Raw genomic sequence first — 8,473 nt, 5'->3', positions numbered from 1 at the left:
ATTCGTTAATTATTTATTCCTTTATTCGTTTTTTCTCAAATTATCCGTTTTAAAGGTATTTTCGACATAAATCGCCTATTCCATTGTAATTATTGTAATTTTCATTATTGTAATTTTCTTTTATTGTATTTATCATATTTCTTGTGTCATTTGTATGTTTTCACATGTAATTGAACATTAATTCCTACTTCGACCCAATTGTATGTTAAATTACGTGTCAACCGACTTAGTATTAATTTCTCACATGTTAGGATTAAAACTTGGATGTTGCATTGCATGCATATAATCGACGATATATCAAGTACGAATAACTTCCCTAATCATTAGTAGAGGCCGCTATCGAGGCGGGCGGGATTAGGTGTTCGATCAAAAGAGCTTCCTAATACGTACCCTCACCCCTTACTCCAGATATCCGTGAGCACCCGTGTTCATTGGCATCCACGAGAGTCATTCTAGACATAGAATGCTAAGGGTAACGATTGCTTAGTGTTCATGTCACTACTTTGTGTCTTGACATGACACGAGGTATTCGAACGGTTCCAATTCAATTTCCCATAAAAATTGGTGGCGACTCCAACAAAAATGCAAACGCTTGTTTCTCTTCTCTCCCAAGCGCCCCCGTGGGCCCCCGCTGTCCACACCGTGGTACAACAAACAAGTATCTGGCTCAGCGGTTACCTTTAAAACATGTCCAAATACTACAAACAAGTACCCGACTCAGAGGTTACCTTTAAAACATGTCCGAGGTACAACAAACAAGTATATGGCTCAGCGGTTACCTTTAAAACATGGCCAAATACAACAAACAAGTGTCCGACTCAGAGGTTACCAATAAAACATGTCCAAGGCACAACAAACAAGTATCTGGCTCAGCGGTTACCTTTAAAACATGGCCAAATGTAACAAACAACTGCCCGACTCAGAAGTTACCTTTAAAACATGTCTGAGGCACAACAAACAAGTATCTGGCTCAGCGGTTACCTTTAAAACATGGCCAAATACAACAAACAAGCACATGGGACGAGATTATTAATGTCACATTCATACTTATGGCTTGCATCTCACCATAAGTACGGATGGGAACATCAATCCCGACGATCATATCGCAACTAGAGGGCCTATGGCTCACCCCTTGTATCCGATAGGACCAAGACTCAGGGACGGGATGATTAATGTCACAATCATACTTATGGCCTGCATCACCATAAGTACGGATTGAAACATCACTCCCGACGATCATACCGCAACTAGAGGGCCTATGGCTCACCCCTAGTATCCGGTAGAACCAAGACTCTCACAACCGAATAATACTAGACATTATCTAGAGTACGACTCACTACAAGTAACTACTTATAATAAATATCTCATACTTGTATTATATTAATAAATATTCCATTTCATAATTTAACATGCCGGTTAAATATAATATAATACGTGATAATGAATAATTTACGTTATATGAAATATACGGGATAAAATGTGACCAAGTCCAAGTAACTCATTTATGAGCCCAATAAACAAATTATAAGGAGTCCAACAATTAAATCACATTAAGCCCAACAAACAAGATATGTTAGACCCAACTTAATACTCATGTAAAATTCAAACATATAATCATGTGAAGCCCAACGATTTGATCATGTGAGAGAAATATATATATATATAAAGAACAATATTTAACGGATTACGTTGTATAAAGTACGAGACGGGAATTAATAATATTTTACCTAAAACAAACTAGCGCCCGACAATTTATAGACACGGCTCAAAAGCTATTATGGCAACCTCAAACGCGGCCTCACATCCAACCACACGCGGCCTCAACCCGTGACTAGCTAGGCCATGGGCAAGCCATTGCCACAACCAACTCCTACGACCACCTAAACAAGACCCAAAAACCACCACTTACGCACACTACCTTAGCCACCCACGACTTCCCAAAACAGTCCGCCCAAATACCCTTACATGGCTACCACACCGCCTGTATAATAGTCTCACAAGTCACGTCAAAACATTCCCAAGAGCAGGCCGAAACAGGTCACCATAGCAGCTGCAAACACTGCTAACACGGTCTGTAACCACCACCAAAAGCAGGCTATAACAACCCGGTTCAGGCCGTGACTAGGCAACCAACAAGCACCATATCGACCACCCAAAGCAAAGCCCAAACACCCCTTTCGTGACCACAAAACAGAGTCCCAAAAACGGTCCTATAGTCACGGTATAACCCACATCCACCTTGTTTTCGATTCAGTTTTAGGACACAACTAAGAACGGGGTTGGGACGAGGATGAGCGAGCTTGAGACATGAATAAGACCCTCATTTACACCATAGATAAACTCAGGAAATTCCAGCGGTACGAAAGCACAAATTACTCAGCACGTAGACAAGCAACTCTCCATTTTCGAACTCAACCGTATGAAAATGAGGGGTACGCAGTGAGACACAACAACCATGAAAGTTAACCATTAACACCACAAATTTAGCCACATACATTAGTAAGGCAAAAGAACCAAACTTTATGACAAATAAGAGTGTAAATAGAGTAGAAAGGGCAAAATATCGACTCATTGTCGAGTACCCTATCACCGTTACCTTAGCTCTCGAATTTCCGAGTAAAAACGTCCAAAAACATTAGCCTTTATTCCGTCTTCAAGGTTTTCAACTAAAAGGAGGGAAAACGAGTTGTTTGAGTCATATAACCAAGTTTGTCATAAGATGCCATTTTCGAAATTTCAACAAAATCGAAACTTTCTTACCTTAAAAGAATGAGGAAGGAACGAGGAAGAGGATGGTGTAAAATTTAGAGGAAACGCTGGGAGAATGGAGTCAAAATCTGGGTTTGAAGGTCTAAAAATGGTGTTTGTACGCTTCTTGATATTGTTTGTTGTTGTTGCTTTCGAAATGAAGAAGAGGAAAGAGGAGTGCAGGGTGGGTCACGGTATTACACAACAACAAGGATATTAATAATAATAATAATATATAATAATAATAATAATAATAATAATATATAATAATAATATATAAAAGAGATATTTAAAGGTAGGGTGTAAGAGGGTAGGTGAGTGTGTTGTCGATATTTGGTTGGTCCGAGTTTAGTCAAGATTCCCAATAGAAATGTTACGGTCTATGTTTAGACGGAAATTATTATTATTAATGTCACTATTATTGTCCTACCAAAAATATGTATACATATATTCTTATATAAATTATGTCTCAAGAATATAATTTAATAATACATATTTTTATATAAATGAGCTTTTATATATTACCTTTATGAAGATCGTGTTTGACATAAAATTAATTAAATTGAATAATTCAAAAATATAAAATAAAGTAATCAAACGGTTTAATAAATTATAAATGCCAAAATGAGAATTTCGCGGGTGTTACAATCACCCCACCTTTTAAAAAGTTTCGTCCTCGAAACTTGAAAATCGAAATGAAAGTTTATAAAAATAAAGCTGGACTTTTTGAAATCGACAACCAAAACATTAAAGGTTTACTTATCGTAAGAATTAAAATTCTTCCAAAAGTTTCAAACAAAATTTTCCGACAGAACCAGATTCTCATCAAAGGAACGGAAGTGTTCTTGTTACGTATTCAAGAACATCACATTCCAAATCAAAGATAACGTCAAAAGGCAAATCATTCATGGAACGAAATTGCTCTTGTCGTGCACACAAGAACGCTAACTTTCCAGGTCAAAGACAGATTTAAAACGAAATCAACTCGCCGACAAGCGTAGAACAAGTTATCAAACGTCTCCAATAACGAGTTCTGACATCCGATCAACGTCAAAATCAAAAGAAAAAGATAATTCACTCAAATTTTCATTCGCAAAAGCCAAAATAGAGATAAAGGTTTCACCTTTGAACTCAAAAGGGAGTCAAATTTGTGAAAAGATAACATCAAACTTTGACAAAGAAATCATAAATAGATCAAATTTAACAGAAATTGGATAAACTTTAAAGAAATCTCGGGTTTAGCAGTTAAAATTATGATAAAGGAGTTTATATTCAAAGAATAAATAGGGAATTAAATCAAATTTTCATTTTCAAATCTTTAAAATAGGTAGAGTTTTGTAAAAGTAACATAAACATTTAACAACGAATCGAAAATGGTAGTTCGAAATGTTTAGAAATTTCGTGAAATGAAAAGTAACTTAGACATCATAAAAACAAAGTACGTTAAGAGAGTTCAAACTTAACCAACAAAAGAGCTATGATGAACTTCCTAGGGTAAGAATTGAAGTCAAATCTACAAGGATGTAAAAGATAGAGTTTTTGTAGGTCATTAGCATCAAATTTAAAGGAGGAGCATGATGAAGCGAGGAAAGGAGGTATGAACGGTAACACTTATGGTCAAAGAAGAAAGGGAATTAGACAACAAGGAAATGTCAGGTACTCAAACCTCAAACAACAACATCATCCTAAACGGTTCCGAAAACTTCCTTACGACAAAACTTATAATCACAACACTCCCAAGGATTTCCTCAAAACACTCATGTTACTTCATCCTAATCTATTCCCTAAAACAAGGTACTCCACTATAAGTGTGATCTCATCACTCCAAATCCTCAAACATCCACAAACAACTTCCACAAGATCAAGGTCAAAGTTTCCAACAAAGCTATACTCATATCCAACTAGTGTCAACCATACCATTATCCTTTCTAGTTACTAAAACAAGCGCTAAGATTTCCCAACAATGTAGCTTAGTCTCACTCTCATTCCATACCTCAAGTAGTAATCAAGATCACTCACTTAGACCAACTAATAATCCCACAATTAGTATTTCTCATATGGTAACATATACATTATCAAACTCTCATGTCCGAAGTGATTATGAAATCCTATCGTAAACTCAACTTACTTAGTCAATCTTACATCCTCAAATCCACCATTCAATTCCATCCATTTTAAGTCAAGCACTAGGCACTAGTATCCCAAGACACGTCTCGCTACGCTTCCCGAGCCTTTCAGATCCCAAACATAAACAACAAAGCCAAGTTCTATAACCTTAGTAACAAATGCAACTCACGCCTGACACACATAATCCACCAATCAAATATACTCACTTTATCAAGGATTTAGGTATAAGAATCACTAAGTATGTCTCCTCACACCACCCAAGTCTTTCCAACATCACAACCTCTCCAAACCAGGGTTAAGGGTCAAACACAAACAATCTCCTTAAAAGTCAAATTTTCCAACCAAGGTCAATATTCCTCAAAAGAAAGAGTACTATCAACAAGGCGTTAAAGGAGGATAAATAAGGAACAAAGCACAAGTTAGGAGGGTATAAGAGTAGCTTCCAAGGAAAAGAGAAAAGAGAGTTTAGAAGAATAAATAAACATCAAGAAGTAAAAGAATGAGGCAAGGTACACAAAGAATGAGAAATATCTTCGAAGAAGTAGAAACATTCTTCAAAGGTTGAACAAATCTTTAATTCCCGGCTATAGGCACCAATTCTTGATCTTCACGTAGGTAAGCTCACGGTCATTGATCCGAGGGCACACAAATTATTAAATGACAATCAACAAACATGTTAGAACCTAACAAGGAGCAAACACACTACAGACTACCACCTTAGGTCCTTAAGTCTACCCATCTCTCATTTATTATTCAAGGTCAAGTTCAAATTTAAATTTGGGGTACACGTGTGTGCGTCGGGAGCAATATAGGCTCTGATACCAACTGTGACACCCCGCGATAAAGCGGAAATTATAACTAATAAATTAAAGTGGAAATTTATGATATTTTAAAAACTTTTTATTACTAGCTAAAGATTAACACGCGGGTGCCAAAAATGAAACGAAACAAAAACAACAATAGGCAAACTTAGGTTATTACAACCCAAGTCTAGAAAGCGGGAAAAAGATACCCCACGAATAAACAGATAAGGGGTTTCTAAACTAGCAAACTAAGGTCCAAGAGTTTAGTTCTCGCTAGCCCACACGTCTTCCCCACGTAAGCATCTTCACCACCTGTCATTCATGTAAACATGAACGCCACAGTCAGTGGGGAGTAACTCAAGGTTCTCCCAGCTACAATATGTCGAAACACAGATAAACAGGAACATATTAGAACATCATAAATACAACCATTTGATGCAAGCACTGAGACTAACATTTAAAACATGCGTAGTAAATCATAGATAAGGCATATGATACATCCATGTGAAACAATCCAACCAAAACGTCATAAATGATAATACAACTATAAACACGATAGAATATCATATGTCACGGATAAACAAGATTGCATAATAATATATGTGAATGGAAACCTTAGCCACGAACTTTGAAAACCAAATAACATACAATACACGAAATGGGACTACTAACATCACATAATAAGCAAAGCATCCGGCTCAGAGGCTACCTTTAAAGCATGTCCGAGACACAAGTCCTTAAGTACCTTGGCTCAGCGGTTACCTTTAAAACATGTCCAAGGCACGACCTCTAAAGTATCTGGCTCAGCGGTTACCTTTAAAACATGTCCAAATACTACAAACAAGTGCCCGACTCAGAGGTTACCTTTAAAACATGTCCGAGGCATAACACATAAAGTATCTGGCTCAGCGGTTACCTTTAAAACATGTGCAAATACTACAAACAAGTGTCCGACTCAGAGGTTACCTTTAAAACATGTCCGAGACACAACACATAAAGTATCTGGCTCAGCGGTTACCTTTAAAACATGTCCAAATACTACAAACAAGTACCCGACTCAGAGGTTACCATTAAAACATGTCCGAAGTACAACAAACAAGTATCTGGCTCAGCGGTTACCGTTAAAACATGTCCAAATACTACAAACAAGTACCCGACTCAGAGGTTACCTTTAAAACATGTCCGAGGTACAACAAACAAGTATCTGGCTCAGCGGTTACCTTTAAAATATGGCCAAATACAACAAACAAGTACCCAACTCAGAGGTTACCTTTAAAACATGTCCGAGGCACAACAAACAAGTATCTGGCTCAGCGGTTACCTTTAAAACATGGCCAAATACAACAAACAAGTGCCTGACTCAGAGGTTACCTTTAAAACGTGTCCGAAGCACAACAAACAAGTATCTGGCTCAGCGGTTACCTTTAAAACATGGCCAAATACAACAAACAAGCACATGGGATGAGATTATTAATGTCACATTCATATTTATGGCTTGCATCTCACCATAAGTACGGATGGGAACATCAATCCCGACGATCATATCGCAACTAGAGGGCCTATGGCTCACCCCTAGTATCCGATAGGACCAAGACTTAGGAACGGGATGATTAATGTCACATTCATACTTATGGCCTGCATCACCATAAGTACGGATTGAAATATCACTCCCGACGATCATACCGCAACTAGAGGGCCTATGGCTCATCCCTAGTATACGATAGAACCAAGACTCTCACAACCGAATAATACTAGACATTATCTAGAGTACGACTCACTACAAGTAACTACTTATAATAAATATCTCATACTTGTATTATATTAATAAATATTCCATTTCATAATTTAACATGCCGGTTAAATATAATATAATACGTGATAATGAATAATTTACGTTATATGAAATATACGGGATAAAATGTGACCAAGTCCAAGTGACTCATTTATGAGCCCAATAAACAAATTATAAGGAGTCCAACAATTAAATCACATTAAGCCCAACAAACAAGATATGTTAGACCCAACTTAATACTCATGTAAAATTCAAACATATAATCATGTGAAGCCCAACGATTTGATCATGTGAGAGAAATATATATATATAAAGAACAATATTTAACGGATTACGTTGTATAAAGCACGAGACGGGAATTAATAATATTTTACCTAAAACAAACTAGCGCCCGACAATTTATAGACACGGCTCAAAAGCTATTATGGCAACCTCAAACGCGGCCTCACATCCAACCACACGCGGCCTCAACCCGTGACTAGCTAGGCCACTGCCTAGGCCACGGCCAAGCCATTTCCACGACCAACTCCTACGACCACCTAAACAAGACCCAAAACCACCCCTTACGCACACTACCTTAGCCACCCTCGATTTCCCAAAACAGTCCGCCCAAATACCCTTAAACGACTACCACACCGCCTGTAAAATAGTCTCACAAGTCGCGTCAAAACAGTCTCAAGAGCAGGCCGAAACAGGTCACCATAGCAGCTGCAAACACCGCTAACACGGTCTGCAACCACCACCAAAAGCAGGCTATAACAACCCGGTTCAGGCCGTGACTAGCCAACCAACAAGCACCATATTGACCACCCAAAGCAAAGCCCAAACACCCCTTTCGCGACCACAAAACAGAGTCCCAAAAATGGTCCTATAGTCACGGTATAACCCACATCCACCCTATTTTCGATTCAGTTTTAGGACACAACTAAGAATGGGGATGGGACGAGGATGAGCGAGCTTGAGACATGAATAAGATCCTCATTTACAGCAGCTCTCCATTTTC

The sequence above is a fragment of the Silene latifolia genome, chromosome 11 (genome assembly GCF_048544455.1).
Source record: "Silene latifolia isolate original U9 population chromosome 11, ASM4854445v1, whole genome shotgun sequence".
Lineage (NCBI taxonomy): Eukaryota > Viridiplantae > Streptophyta > Magnoliopsida > Caryophyllales > Caryophyllaceae > Silene > Silene latifolia.
This window is presented reverse-complemented; position numbering follows the sequence as displayed.